Here is a 15,379-nt window from a genome sequence, read left to right on the forward strand (position 1 = left end):
GTAAAAGTCTCTGTGTTGATACATGTTTTTATCTCTCTTGGGAAACTAACTAGGAGTTTAATTGCACAGCCTTGTACTAAACATGTTTAACTATACAGTAAACTGCAAACCTGTTTTCCAAAGTGGTCACATCACCTTACATTCCCATCAGCAGTGTATGGAGACAAGAGTGGCTTCCTGTCCTGTCTGGCCAGCACGAATACAGTCAGTCGTTTTAATGTGAGCCATTCTTGTGGGGGCTTGGTGGCTTCTCATGGAGGTTTTATTTTGCGTGTCCTGATTACTAATGGTGTTGAGCATCTCACTTGTCGCCTTACCGGACTCCTCAAACTCGGGTCATCACTTTCTCAATTCAGTGAGGCAGCTGTGCTCTGCCCACTTCCTCTGTCCACTTTCCAGAAATCTTTTCCAAACAGGGAGCCCAGATGTTGTCTTCCCTCGTTGGTTTCCCTTCCCTCAGTCATCACAGTCCTGTGTACCTGTTGTCTGGTTCTTGAAAACAGTTATTTCGTTTGTTTTGCACAGTCTTCTAAGGTTCTTTTTTGGGGAAGGGGGAAGGCCGGTGCCGTGTGCAAACGATTTAGGTTACTCTCCATCCTCGTTACCCTGTCATGGTTATAAATAGAAGTTCAGGTTATTTTCGGCAATTTTCTATATTCTTTTTTTTAGTTTATCAAGGGCCAAGCCCAGAAAACTCAAGTCATATTGTATGGAAAAAAAAAAAAAAAAAAAACCCTTCAACTTATCACTTCTGGGCTCACTGTCTGATGGTAAAAGAATATGACACCAAGAAAGAGAAAGGAAAGCGTGCCCCTTTGCCGAGCCTGAGGAACCTCTGCCAAGCAGGAATGACAGTGGCAGGGAGGAAAGTAAAGCTGTAGAATGTGTGCCTGCCAACTTTCTCTCTTGGGGTTTTAGCCCAGAAAAAGAGAGTTGTGTCAGTGAGAACGAGGTGTGCACAAGACAGGGAGCTTTTTCACGTGCGGCCCCGTGCAGCAGCATAGTGAACTCGGCAGTTCAGCCTGCTAGGACACAGGGAGGCCTTGGAACGTAGGTTCCCGTGTGGCACAGAAAGGACCCGTGATAGCCGGAGAGCCTGTCACTGGGGCTGGGGTTCCATCACGTGGGTGAGGGTGCTTCTGACCTGAGGGCTGCAGCACTCGAGGGCTGAGTTTGCATCACAGCCACACCCTAGAAAAGGCTTCATTGTCAGCAGGAGGCAGGATGAGTTAAATAGAGCTGTCTACCCACCGTAGCAGGGCAAGAAAAAGCAGATGGCATACCTACCAGTGGTGAATTGAACTATAAAGTCCGCAAAGCCGGGAGCACTCAGATGGGTAAGGAGCCCCGTCCCGTAGGTCAGAACAGATAAAAGAAGTCATGTCTGGAGACAGAGACCCTTTTTTCTGTTCCTAGATTTATTCTTTTGCTGTTGTTCTTTTTAAAGTAATCTCTACGCACAATATGGGGCTTAAGAACCCTGAGATCTTGAGTTGAGTTTTGGGAACTCAAAACCCTGAGATCAAGAGTTGCCTGCTGTACCAACTAAGCCAGTCAGGTGCCCCTGTTCCTAAATTTATTGAAGGCACACCTCTTTCCACTCTGCATAACACACACACACACACACACACACACACACACACGCGTTTTAGAAAAGAAATAGAGGAAGTTGATGGAGATGCTAACTTGTCCAAAAAAGATTAATGGTACCTGAATTACACTTAATTTTGTGTTTCTTTTTATACACAAATGCATAAATACAATACAGGCAGAGGGGCAGGGATGCGGTTTGTGAATTTCTAATGATCTGTAAGATTTATACACTTAGGAAGTGCCTTTGCTTTCCAAGAACTGTTGACATGAGATGGGTAATAGTTTCTCTGCATTCATCTCTAGAAGACAAGGAGTGTGTTGGAGCAGCAAATGCCATGACTTTACTGCCTAGAACCGAGAATGAGACCAAGAATGGACAGGGGTGAATATGACACCATCTAAGCACTTGCTTGCTCATCCTTAGTCTTATACGAGGCAGAAGCAAGCACCAAGACTCGCTCTTGTTTCTTCAAATGCTCCTTCTTCTTGCCCAGCCAAAGACAAAATGGCTTCCCAAAGATGGAGGAGACCTTGCTGGGGCCAAGGGGGATGTCTTAGAGCAGAAGATGAAGCAGCGGGAGAATTCTCCAGCCCACCTACTTTCCCTAGAACATGGGATGGAGGGAATGTGAGAAGATGAAAGCATAATACATAGTGGGAAAGATTACTGGTCGTAGATCCATTTCAGATCACATACATTAGCAATTATGTCAACACATCTTGTAATCTCATCTTCATTTCCAGTGGCTGCCATAATACTAAAAACATTTGTTTACACCATTATGTTAAAATATGTGCATTTTGTCCCAGCATCATACAAACCGTGCCTCCTTCCCTCTTCCTCCACTATCAAATAGTTAATTATGTAACAAAATAATATTGTGTATGTGGAAATCATTTAACCATATAAACACGTACTCCAACTGTATTGTGTTTGTGGGTCTATATTTTAATTCAATGGATACTTTAAATGAGTACAGTTTTAAATTATAAGGTACGAAGGGGATTAGGATTTCTTAAATGTATTCATCCCTACTCTACCCCTAGCACAACTATTTTCTTTTTCTGGTCACCAGCTAGTATTTACTCACATATGTAGTTTGTTCCTACTTATAATCAGAACATGCAATTTTATATATAGCTTTCTTTATCACTCTCCATATTGCAACTTAATGGAGTTAATCTAGCAACATTTTCTTAGAATCTCCCCTGTTGGACACACAGATTGTTTCCATTATTCACTATAATGAATAAGGCTGCAATAAACATTTTCCTAAGTATGCCATTTTCTAATTTTGAATTATTCCCTTGGGGTAATTTGTAAGATTAATAGTCCAAAGATATGAATGTATTTAGGGACTCTTAATATAGATATGGATCAGATGGGGGGGGGGGTCCATGGGCTATATATATGTATAGTACCACCAGAACTATATGAATTTATCAATTGTTTTCCCAGTAACCTCATCTGCATTTATATTTTCTTGCTTATAATTTTAACTAACATAATATGTGTCACTTTTTAAATTTATTTGTATTTCTTTAATTGCCATTCAGATTTTGAAAGTTTACATATTGCTTTACACATGCCTTACTATTAGTGAGCTTAATCAGGGAAATCACTGAAGTATCATTCAAGCATAGGTTCAAGTTCCAACTCTGAATTAGCCTCTCAAAAAAAAATAATAATTTCTTCAGTTACGACTTAGTGACAATGAGGCTTGCATTACAAAGTTGTTGAAACGATTGGATGAATCAATCAATGCCTCATGAGTTAGCAGCACATGGGGAATTGTTACTTCTCTCTCTGTCTCTGCCTCCCTCATCTCATCTACCAACCCTCGTGCCCCTGACTTCCTCTCGCGTGGATTATGCACTCACGCTCTCTTGGTACACAGTTTTATAGGACCCGCCTTGTCCTTCCAGAGTTTACATCCATGGGAGCTCTTTGTCAGCGTTCTCTAGAGAACCGATCTCTGACTTGCCAGCAAGTGCTGACTTATATTGCACATTGCTGAAGTCAGATCTGTTGGACCACGTGTGAACTTACTTGAGTGTTCACACAAACATGTGGGTAATACACTCAATATGAATGTCTTTCTATAAATTACTCACTTTAGGATTCTGTGTATAGTCCAGTTTCTCTTTTAAATGTCTCTTTTCCGAGTTTCCTTCCACTAGTCTTTTCAGAGATATTTTTATTTGTTTATTTGCCTCTTGGTGCTGGTTTCGGGTAATACTTTATCTTAATCTTCCACTTATTGTGTCCCACCTGAGAACAAGCATCCTTCTTCTGGTAACAAGTGCAGTTGGTCAAACAGTCGTAAGACCAGCCGATCGCTAGACGTTGCATTCTAGATGATACTGTCATCTGGATTTTGTCCATCTTACGTCTAGTGTGTTTTCCAGGCATTATCACCCAGCGGTTGCCTGAATTGGTTTCCATCTTGAGGACCTTTGTGGCAGGAGCTGTCTTTTCAAGCAGTCATTCTCCCTTCAACCCAAAATAATTCCAAACACATTATAAAGTATGAGAAAGCCTGTGAGCAAGCATATGGTTTCTCAATTGGAAAAGCATCAAAATTGTAAATTCCTGTCCTCTTCCATGAGGGCAAGGCGGTTTGGGGTCTACCAGAAGATCTTCCAATCTCTCACCTTCATGACGAGAAATCGAACTGAGTAAGATGTGTTCTAAGCAGTTCCACTTTGGGATTTTAAAAAGAGCAAAAGGGGAGGAGGGAGAAGAAGGGAGAAGAGTTCTCTACAGTCTTTTCCAGCCTCAGCAACTGTATTTCTCATCCTCTAGAGAATGCCACGGGCTCCTTTCGATTTTTTATTTCTTACATAAGCCTTCTCTTTATGTGTCACAGGCAAGGCTTCATTTTTGCATTGCTAAACCTGCTTTCCTACATCTCTGTGCCCACTCTCCCCATTTTTAGATGTTACACATGAGTGCTGGCCTCTTTTCCTATCTGAGCAGGTGCAACAATTCTACCTTCTTACCCACATCCAAGCCCTTCATCCGCACACTGCACCAGCAAATGTTCAAGTACTGATGATTTCCACCAAGCCTGAGAGAGGCTCCTGTGTAATAGTTAAATCAACAAAGGGAATTCAAGGATCACAGCTGGGTTTAGACACAAAGACCGGTTTTTCCACTGCTGGTGAGTGGTACACAGCAGCCACCATGCCCGCAATATGCCTGCGCAGAGACATCTAGCACTGAAATATCCAAACTCACAAGGTGAACGGAACGTGCACTTACAATCACGGTCTTGTTTCTCTGCCCCACACTTGCATTCATGAAGCTGGGACCAGAAAGGGCGATATTAGAAACGGTGTACTTGTGCCCAGAGCCCAACTTGCACACAGCAAGAAAGCTGTTGACATGAAACAGGACAGTGACTGTAATGGCCACACCACGTTCATCGCTGTATCGCACGCACTTCTTCATGAACCCTGGCATCCTGAGCCTCTCCCTGCGGCTGACGGAGGACTGGCCCCAGCTTGAACCTCAGTCTGCATGCCTCACTTTGTGGTTTGATCAAGTCCCCTTAGCCACAGTTTCCCCTACACAGTGCAGGTAAGGTCACACTGTCCTGCAAAGAGTTCATTAAGCTAGAAGGAGATAATGTGCATATAGGATTTTGGAACAGTGTTCAAATTCTCTACCATTACCAGGGTAGTTGTTTTTGTTAGCACCGTTAGGCTGATTTACAGTAATTTAAATCTGTAAAAAGATGTTCTGCCATTTGTTTGTGTATGTTCCACTTTCCTCACCCTGTTGTGCACCAATTAAGGCGGCTTTCAGAACATGTCGTTCTCCCTCACAGCTTCCTGCGTTTGAATATGCCGCTTGAATATCCTTCTCCTCCCCTCCACCCCCATGTCCCTTTGTCTGTCTGCCACTTTCCTACTCAGCATTCAAGACTCAGCTTAAAGACCTCCTGACTGGTGATGCCCACCTCTGTACCCTCTCTGTACCACAGTCGGGCAATTACTTGCCTGTATTGGGATGATCTGTGTCCAGTGTGGTCTCTTCCATTTGACTGGACCAGGCTTGTCGAAGGCAGAACCAAGTCTTACTCAGTTTTCACCCCAATACCTGGTTCACGTTATTCACTCAATAAATGTTGATCAAAATGGTGAGTGAATGTCAAGTACTTGGTGCCATGAAATCAATTGTATTAATCAGGTGAGCGATTCTTTGCTTCTTTGCTATAAATTTATGAAGGAAACTCATCACTCAGCTTTCTATAAGTGGTATACATATATATTCATTTTGTGTACATATTAAAGGGGAAAGCTAATAAAATACTCCCAGGGCTCCTGGGAGTCTCAGTCGACTCTTGATTCCACCTCCAGTCGTGATCTCACAGTTTGAGAGGTTGAGCCCCACATTGGGCTCCACAAGGTGGAGCCTGCTTGGGATTCTCTCTCTCTCTCTCTCTCTCTCTCTCTCTCTGCCCCTCCTCCTCTGCTCATGCATTCTCTCTCTCTCTCTCAAAAAAAAAAAAAAAAACTTTAAAAAATACTCCCAATTATTTGAAGTTTCAAACCGAGGACATGTGACCATGTGACAGAGACCATAAGATGTGATGTTTATGTGGAGAGGTAAGTTATACAAATTCATTGTTTCCCCAGTAGCTGCCATGAATCACTCGTTCAGCAGGACACCAACACATATTATAGAAGAATAGGGTTTCTTGATGAACATTTGGAAAATTCTGGGAAAATCTCTATTTATAAAATTTATCATTTAATTACAATGTCATCTCTGGAGGAGTAGGAGAAGGCTGGTCAAAAAGTAACAACCTTCCAGTTATAAGATAAAAAAATACTAGGGATATAATATACAGCATGATGACTATGGATAATATTGCCATATGACATATATGAACACAGTTAAGAGAATAAATTCTGAGAGCTCTCATCACAAGGAGAGAGAAATTATTTTTCTTTTCTTTTTTGCTTTGTTTTTATTGTATCTATATGGGATGATGGATGCTAATAACTACACTTACAGCAATAATGATTTCGCAATATATGTGAATTAAATTTATTAGGCTGTACATCTGAAACTTACACAGTGATGCATGTGAGTTGTATCTCAACAGGACTGGAAGAAAGTGAAATGCCATCTCACAACTTAGCTTTCCGAGTATCATTTTGTCTTTTGTTTTGGTTTAGATTAACTTCCTCTTTCATTATTTTGTTCGATTTTCAGCTTTCGTGGTAACATGGCCCCTGTTTTCCTTCTACAAGAGAAATTCAGCACACAGCAGAGTCCTTGATAAATTGGATTAGTTTGATGATCCCACTTGGAATAGGTATGTAGAACTTCAATATTTTCTTACTTAGTGTTTTGAACCCTTTTTATGATTCAACAGGAACCATTCCTGCTGTTCTTCCTGCTCACTGAGAATGGAATTTGCTGTGAGGAGTAAAACTGATGGGTCAGAGATGACCTTTGTCTTTTCTGCTTCGAAGTATGTGTTTACGACTTGCAAGGCTCCGGAAGATGCCTTTCTTTTCTTCCTCGTGTGATAAATACACATTGAGAATACAGTCATTCCAGGAGAGGGAGGAAATTCTATGCTCGTGGGATTCTGAAAATAATATTAATCTGCAACTCTTTGAACATCAAGTATATGAAATATGACTGATGCTCTGGTATGTTTATGAGTATAATATCTGTAGTTCAGTGCTGTAATGGAAAGATACAAACTTCTTTTTACCCAAAATTAGGCCAGGCTTAGACAAAACTGAATACTAAATTACAGACTGAATAATTGCACATGTGAATTAATTAATCATCCCCAGATCACTGAGGTTTTGTGACAATTACTCCCTTGGTGTATCATCATATAAATATGATATAAAACCCACAAAATACAGTATCTGACAGTTTTTCTATATACAGAATTCTTTTGAAGGAAATGTTCTATAATTAGATTCTTATAAGGTATAAGCCTTGTAACTCTTGATTTGATCCAGTTAAGACTACTTGGATAACTACTGTGTGTGTGTGTGTGTGTGTGTGTGTGTGTGTGTGAGATATATTATCACTAAGGTATATTTCATTATAAGATTCATTGCTTTCTTGTATTTGACTTTTAAAATATTATTAGGAATATGGTAGGCTTGTTGAGATGCTGGCAAAAATTTAGAAAAGTGTCCCATCTATATAAATTGTATTTTCAAAAGTAAAACTCTATAACAACTCTCCCGTGCCCCGCCCCTCAAAAAAAAGTGTTGAAAACCACATTTCAGAAGTAGCACAGACTTGAGAGTTAATGAGACATGAGGACCTAGCTTTACTACTTAACCCATTACCTTAGGAGACTCTTTTATGTTTCCTTAGGAAGAGTGTTATTACTTAATTTGAATGGGAGGAAGAAAATAAATTAATTCACAGGTACAATGTATGAAGTCCACGAGGTCACTTTTATTCTTAATGAAGTATCAGGTAATTAAGGATTGTGTTTCCAAGAGTCTCCAAAGAATTTCATTTCTACCTTCTGTGAGAGTCTGAAATCCATAATTAGAGTTTAACTGCCTGATTTAAACAGAATTTGCAGCTGGTCACCTACATGTTAGATCTGTCTTCGTTTGTTTATTTTTACAAGGTTTTGTTTTGGTTTTTGGCCCACACAAAGTTGATACGTATGTATTTTAAACAATTACCAAATCAAAAAACCCAGGAGAGTTCACAGAAAAATCTAAGTTCCCAGTCTTCTCTTTCTTGGTCAGTGACACTACAATTAAACCAGTTACTTATTTAAGAAATCTAGTTGCCATACAAGAGACTTCCCTCTTCTTAACCTCTCCACATCTACCCCATCAAGTTCTCCAAGTTCAGCCCTGACTCTGTGGTTTTCAACGCTTATGGTGAAAAGATGCTGGTTCCCAGGTTGCACCCAGAAAAGGAAGGCAGAATTTTTTTTTAAAAAGCTCCTCAAAAGATTCATATGTGCAGTTGGGGTTTAGAGCCACTGCTCCAAAATCTTCATTCGTGTCTGTGTCAAATGCCACCACCCCTCCCCCCACGCAAGTGAGACCTTCCCGTCTCACCAGTGCCCTGCAGTGGTCCTGAATTCACCTTCTCACTTCTATTCTGATCCCCAGTCAACCCATTCTCTGCCCAACAGCCAGAACGATTGTTTGTAAATAGAAAAACATCTGGTCAGTGCTTGCTTACACCTCTTCAGTAATAACAGCAATAATGAAGATCACAGATAATGATCATTTATGCTTTGGTGGGATGAAGTTCAGGTTTGTTGAAAGACCGAGTCACTGAAGTGGTGAATTTCAGGACAAATGGGGGAAAAGGCATAAAAGGTATAACTGAAAATACCAAGGCAGTTTTGTTCCACACCCCCCCCCACCAAATCAGGCTTCTGGCCGAATCTTCTGCTGGCCTGTTCCTCTAGGCAGTGACCCAGAGGCCAAAAATAGTGCTGACCTTTCCCACAAATTGCCACCCAATCCACGTCCTGGTCTCCCATGACCATCAGGAGGAGCAAAGGGATTTAATAATTTGTCAGTGACACTATTATAAGATTAATTTCATGGCACAGCCACCAAAGTTTATTAAATGTCACTCCCTCAGAGTTGCACGATTCACCCAGCAAAATACAATGATATTGGTAAACTTTTAGGCAAAATAACAGAATTAAGGGTGTGTATTTGTTGGGGGGCAGGGGATGATGGTTACAGCTAGGATCTTTTTTCCTATAGCTCATAGATGTAGGTCTTTCTTTTCGCCAATAAATCATGTAAATCCAGTTATTTATTTGAGCTGCAGTGGAGACATTTTGTCCTCATGTGACTGTATCGTGATTTTATAGACCACTGTATCAGCCACTGAAATCTTTTCTTTAGATTCTAAGCACCCCATCACTGTAGATGTTGCGCTTTCCACTGGGAGGGCAGAGGATAAGGTTTTCATCAAAAAGTACACTCTTTGAGGTATAGTGGTGTTGTTTCATCAGAGTTTTAAAAGATACCAGTAAATGCAAACCGCTTTGGTGCTGAGTGGAAACTTGGATCCCTGTCGGCACCCCATGCACGTGGCATAATCAACTTTTATTTCGTGCTTTTATTTCATGCTGTCTTATATACAGAACCTTCTGCAGTTCACCATTTCCATTATTAAAAAGTTCAAGGAGCTGCTTTAAGAACCTGACAAAAATGTGCATTTGACATTCAGGTAATGGAGACCAGTAAAGAGGTTATAAATGCAGCTACCTAGATGTTGAATTAAGGCCAGGGGCATGGCTACCTTCTTTACCCTACATTATTTTCATCAGTGAAGCTAAAGTGTGTTTGGGGACCTAATTTACCCAAATAATATGCCTGTGCAGAGTTATCCTTCATTTAAGAAAACAGTTGATATTTTAAGCTTCCCCTAAACATTTAGTTTGGGGGAAAATGGAAAACAAAATATACGGAGAGAAGCACACATGCGTACATGCACACACACACACACACACACACACACACACACTCACCCACACACACGGACCATCCCAAGAGACACTGGACAGGACCCTGCTTGCTAATGAGATGCCCACGCATTTCTTTTTGGGATCAAGGTGGATTGGTCTTGTATGGAATTCTCTGTGGTGAATAGAGCTTTAATAAGGCCACATATTCCTTTCATGCTGTTTTAGGAATTTCTTTGAAAGGATTCAGGCAGTGACACCCCTTGTGTTTTAGAGTTTTACATTTGTACAGACAAAGCTTTTCAAATAATATAAAGCCATTTTTCTAAATTCCTTATATCCCCGAGTCCCTGGGTTCTGGACAGAGGAAGATTAAAATCTCTATAAAATCTTCCATATTGCGACCACATGAACCAGCTATTGAGGGAGAAATTAATAGCATCTGAAATGAACCTTGTGTTAAGCGTCCTTCACTTTGTATTTTCTACTACTTTGCTCATTTTCTATTAAGTCTTTTTAGTCAGAGAGCTCCCTAAAACTCACATACAGTTGATTCAGATTAATCTTTAAAATCTAATATAAAAGATAAATATATATTATGTTTGTTAAAGAGCAGACACACTATGAATGCTTGTGAATACTGAATTCATTCTGAAAATTCATATTACCTTGTATTGTTATATCAAATGGCTCCAAAAATATACGTTTGTCACAGATATTTACTACTGCATCAGACTTTTTCTTATTACTGTCATTCCTCTAGCACCTCGTGTTGACTCTTTTTTTGTTGTTGTTCTTTTTTTTTTTTACCTTTTTTTAAACTTCAATTCTTTTTAGTAAACATACAGTGCAATATTGATTTCGGGAGTAGAATCAGTGATTCATCACTTACATACACCCAGTGTTCATCCCAAGAAGTGCCCTCATTTGTACCCATCCCCCATCTAGCCCATCCCCCACCCACCTCCCTTAGTCAACCCATAGTTTGTTCTCTATCATTAAGGGTCTCTTGTGGTTTGTTTCCCACTCTTCTCTTTTCCACCACATATGTTTATCTGTTTTGTTTCTTAAATTCCACATACGAGTGAAATCATGTGGTATCATACAGTATTTGTCTTTCTCTGATTGACTAACTTAGCTTCACGTAATACATTCTAGCTCCAACCACATCTTTGCAAATGGCAAGATTTCGTTCTTTTTGATGACTGAGTATTTCATTGTGTGTGTGTATATATATATACCACATCTTCTTTATCCATTCATCAGTTGATGGACATTCGGGCTCTCTCCACACTTTGGCTGTTGTTGATAATGCTGCAGTAAACATTGGGGTGCATGTACCCTTTCAAATCTGTATTTTTGTATCCTTTGGGTAAATACCTAACATTGCAATTCCTAGGTCATAGGATAGTTCTATTTTTAGTTTCTTGAGAAACCTCCATACTGTTCTGCATAGTGGCTGCACCAGTTTACATTCCCACCAACAGTGCAAGAGGGTTCCCCTTTCTCCACATCCTCACAAATTGCCTATTGTTTCTTGTGTTGTTAATTTTACCCATTCTGACAGGTGTAAAGTGGTATCTCATCATGGTTTTGATTTGTATTTCCCAGATGATGAGTGATATTGAGCAACTTTTCTGGTGTCTGCTAACATCTGGATGTCTTCTTTGGAAAAGTGTCTATTCAGGTCTTCTGCCCATTCCTTAACTGAGTTATTTGTTTTTTGGGTACTGAGTTTGATAAGTTCTTAATAGATTTTGAACATTAACCTTTTATTGGAAATGTCTTTGCAATTATGTCTTCTTCCATTTTGTCGGTTGCCCTTTAGTTTTGTTGATTGTTTCCTTCATTGTGCAGAAGTTTTTTATCTTGATGAAGTCCCAGTAGTTCCTTTTTGTTTTTGTTTCCCTTGCCTTTGGTGACATGTCTAGGAAGAAGTTGCTGTGGAAAGGTCAAAGAGGTTGCTGCCTGTGTTTTCCTCTAGGGTTTTGATGGTTTCCTGTCTCACATTTAGCTCTTTCATCCATTTTGAACTTGTTTTTGTGTATGGAGTAAAAAAGTGGTCCAGGTTCATTCTTCTGCATCTAGCCATCCATTTTTCCCAGAACTATCTGTTGAAGAGACTGTCTTTTTTCCAGTGGGTATTCTCTCCTGCTTTGTGAAGATGAGTTGACCATATAGTTGTGGGTCCATTTCTGGGTTTTCTATTCTATTCCATTGGTCTATGTGTCTGTTTTTGTGCCAGTACCATACTGCCTTGATGACTACAGCTTTGTAATAGAGCTTAAAATCCAGAATTGTGATGCCTCCAGTTTTGTTTTTCTTTTTCAGGATTGTTTTGGCTATTTGGGGTCTTTTGTGGTTCCATACAAACTTTGGGATTGTTTGTTCTAGCTCTGTGAAAAATCCTGGTGGTGTTTTGATAAGGGTTGCATTAAATGTATAAATCGCTTTGGGTAGTATAGACATTTTAACAGTATTTGTTCTTCAAATCCATAAGCATGGAATGCCTTTCCATTTCTTTGTGTCCTCTTCAAGTTCTTTCATAAGTGTTCTATAGTTTTCAGAGTATAGATCTTTTAACCTCTTTAGTTAGGTTTATTTCTAGATACCTTATTGTTTTTGGTTGCAAATGGGATTGATTCCTTGATTTCATTTTCTGCTCCTTCATTATTGGTATATAGAAATGTAACAAATTTCTGCACATTGGTTTCATATTCTGTAATTTGCAGATTTCATGTATCCGTTCTAGCAATTTTTTGATGAAGTCTTTTGGATTTTCTACATACAGTATAATGTCATCTGCAAATAGTGAAAGTTTGACTTCTTCTTTGCTGATTTGCATGCTTTTCATTTCTTTTTGTTGTCTGATTGCTGAGGCTAAGACTTCCAGTACTATGTTAAATAGCAACAGAGAGAGTAGCCACACTTATTTTTTTTTCCCCATTGAGGATGATATTAGCTGTGGGTCTTTTTTATATGGCCTTTATTATGTTGAGGTATGTTCCATCTATCACTACTTTGTTGAGGGCTTTTATCAAGAATGAATGCTGTATTTTGTCAGATGCTTTTTCTGCATCTATTGAGAAGATCATATGATTCTTACCCTTTCTTTTATTAATGTGGTGTATCATGTTGATTGATTTGTGAATATTGAACCAGCCCCAAAGCCCAGGAATAAATCCCACTGGTCATAATAATCATGACCTCTTGAGAATAATCATGTTGCCTCTTGAGAGTGAATATTTTAGAATGAAACATATAGTCTTCCAGTATCCTCCATGCTTGGACTCCACATTAGATTTTAGTAAATATTTTTAGAATTTGTAGAATGAATAATTCAAATGCATTTTGATATTAGACACAAGCAGAGGAAATACCAAAGCTAGGAACGGACTTGGTACATAGAATAATGAGCAATGGAAATGGTAATTCATCAGATCAGAGACTATATTTGATACGCTCTGCTGAAGCAGAGAGATGGACATCATTTTTAAAGGATTTGGATAAAGTAAAAAAGCCAAGAAGGCTAATATTTTGGTTAAGAACTCATCCTGATTTTATTAAGGCCATGGCCGTTGACTTCCTTCTTCACCACTATTTTCATCTTTAATTTTTTTCTGCCATGTTGAGGAGACGTTCTACCCTGAAGATTCTTAACTGAGATGCCTTATCTTTTGAAACTTTTCTAGGGTCATGTGGACAACCATTAAAATGTAGAGTACTACAGAGTGGCTATAAATACTAGCCTGGTATAGAAATAGCTGCACTAGTGAAGAGTTTGGTGGCTTCTAATGCTGTCCAAGTAAACTCTAGGAAGTACTTGAATGTCTTTGACATTTCCATCTACCTATCCATTAAATCTCTGACTTTTCTTGGCAAAGTTCAAACCCAATTAAAGATGACAGACTTTATATTACTTCTCTTTTGCATTTTAGAAAAAGAGTAGATGGTCCAAATGGATATGATGGTCTTCACAATACTATAAGCCCTTCATACAGAAAATTATTTTTCTCAATAGTAGTGAAATTTCATTTCAAAATTAGACTGCATTCATAGTGTAACAACACACACACAGTGCCTTGGGAAAGAAACAGTTTCATATATTTAAGGTTCCTAAATCATATCCTCATATTTGGGAGAATTTAAAAACAAAGCAAAACATTTTCTTTATCAGAATAATAATATGATCAATGATAACTTTGATATTAAGTAATTTGAAATAAAGAACTTCCATATTTAACTTTGCCTTTTCAATGTTCAATCATATTTTTCTTTACATTATTAATATTCTAAAACATTTTCATCTACTCTTGTTTTTACTTGTGTATCTTTTCTAACCTCTAAAATAAAAAGATTTTAGATGGCTTAGCACAATAATAAAATAGAATAATTATAAATGAAATAGAAAATTAAGGGAGGGGTGCCTGGGTGGCTCAGTCAGTTAAGCGTCAGACTCTTGATTTGGATCAGGCCATGGTCTGGTGGTTGGTGGGATTGAGCCCCACACCGGGTTCTTTGCTGCTTGTTTGCAATTTGTGCTCTCTGCCCCTCCCCAACTCAGTGTGCTCACTTGCTCGCTCTCTCTCTCTCTCTCTCTCTCTCAAAAATAAGTAAATAAACATTTTTTTAAAAAGAAAATTAGGGGAGGAAAAAAGTGTAATTAAAACCAGAGAACCAAGAAAGAAAGAAATATCAGTCACAATTAGGCAGACCCTAGGGACCAGAAGTTACTACTGTTGGTCTTTAAGCTTGACTCTGAGTTTCCTGGCAGCAAAATTTAGTTAGGCAATTTTGTTATCTGAAAAAAAATCTCACAAAAAGCAAGTACTGTACTGCCTAACATTATCATATTCATTCTGTAAAAAGAGAAATTGCACACTTGAAGGAATGGAAATTGTTTATGATGCTGTGGGACGATTGAACTCATATTAAAGCATCACAACAGGAGGAATGAGCTACAGCTATCCTGAACTGTGTGTATCTAACATCAGCATCTATTTATATTTGAAGTCATGTTTCAGCTAATGGTTGAATGAAATCCATTGAAGTCAGGAATTTGTATATTGAATTCCATTAGCCTTTTAACCTCAATGGGCACAGAGGTCTTGATCATATCTTCTGTTCTCTACCACCGTCAACATTAAAATTTTTTTAAAGATTTTATTTTTAAGCAACCTCTACACCCAATTTGAGGCTCAAACCCACAACCCAGAGATCAAGAGTCTCATGCTCCGCTGACTGAGCCGGCCAGGTGTCCCTGTCAGCATTAAATTTTGAATGATGGTTTATGGAATCAGGTTGAAGCTATAGTTTCAAAATTGCTGTCTAGATTCTCA

General features: G+C 39.0%; 1 protein-coding gene across 6 annotated transcripts in view; it reads left to right on the top strand.

Annotated features, from left to right (window-relative positions):
• The window catches only part of CHRM3 (cholinergic receptor muscarinic 3), a 516,421-nt gene that overhangs the window by 262,118 nt on the left and 238,924 nt on the right, over window positions 1-15,379 (top strand). For all 6 annotated transcript variants that reach the window (XM_053206980.1, XM_027046905.2, XM_027046906.2 and 3 more), the window contains one exon: window positions 6,821-6,923. The gene's annotated coding sequence lies outside the window, so the exon portion shown is untranslated. The remainder of the gene's footprint in view (window positions 1-6,820; window positions 6,924-15,379) is intronic.

Source organism: Acinonyx jubatus, chromosome D2 (assembly GCF_027475565.1).
Source record: "Acinonyx jubatus isolate Ajub_Pintada_27869175 chromosome D2, VMU_Ajub_asm_v1.0, whole genome shotgun sequence".
In the NCBI taxonomy this organism is placed as follows: Eukaryota; Metazoa; Chordata; class Mammalia; order Carnivora; family Felidae; genus Acinonyx; species Acinonyx jubatus.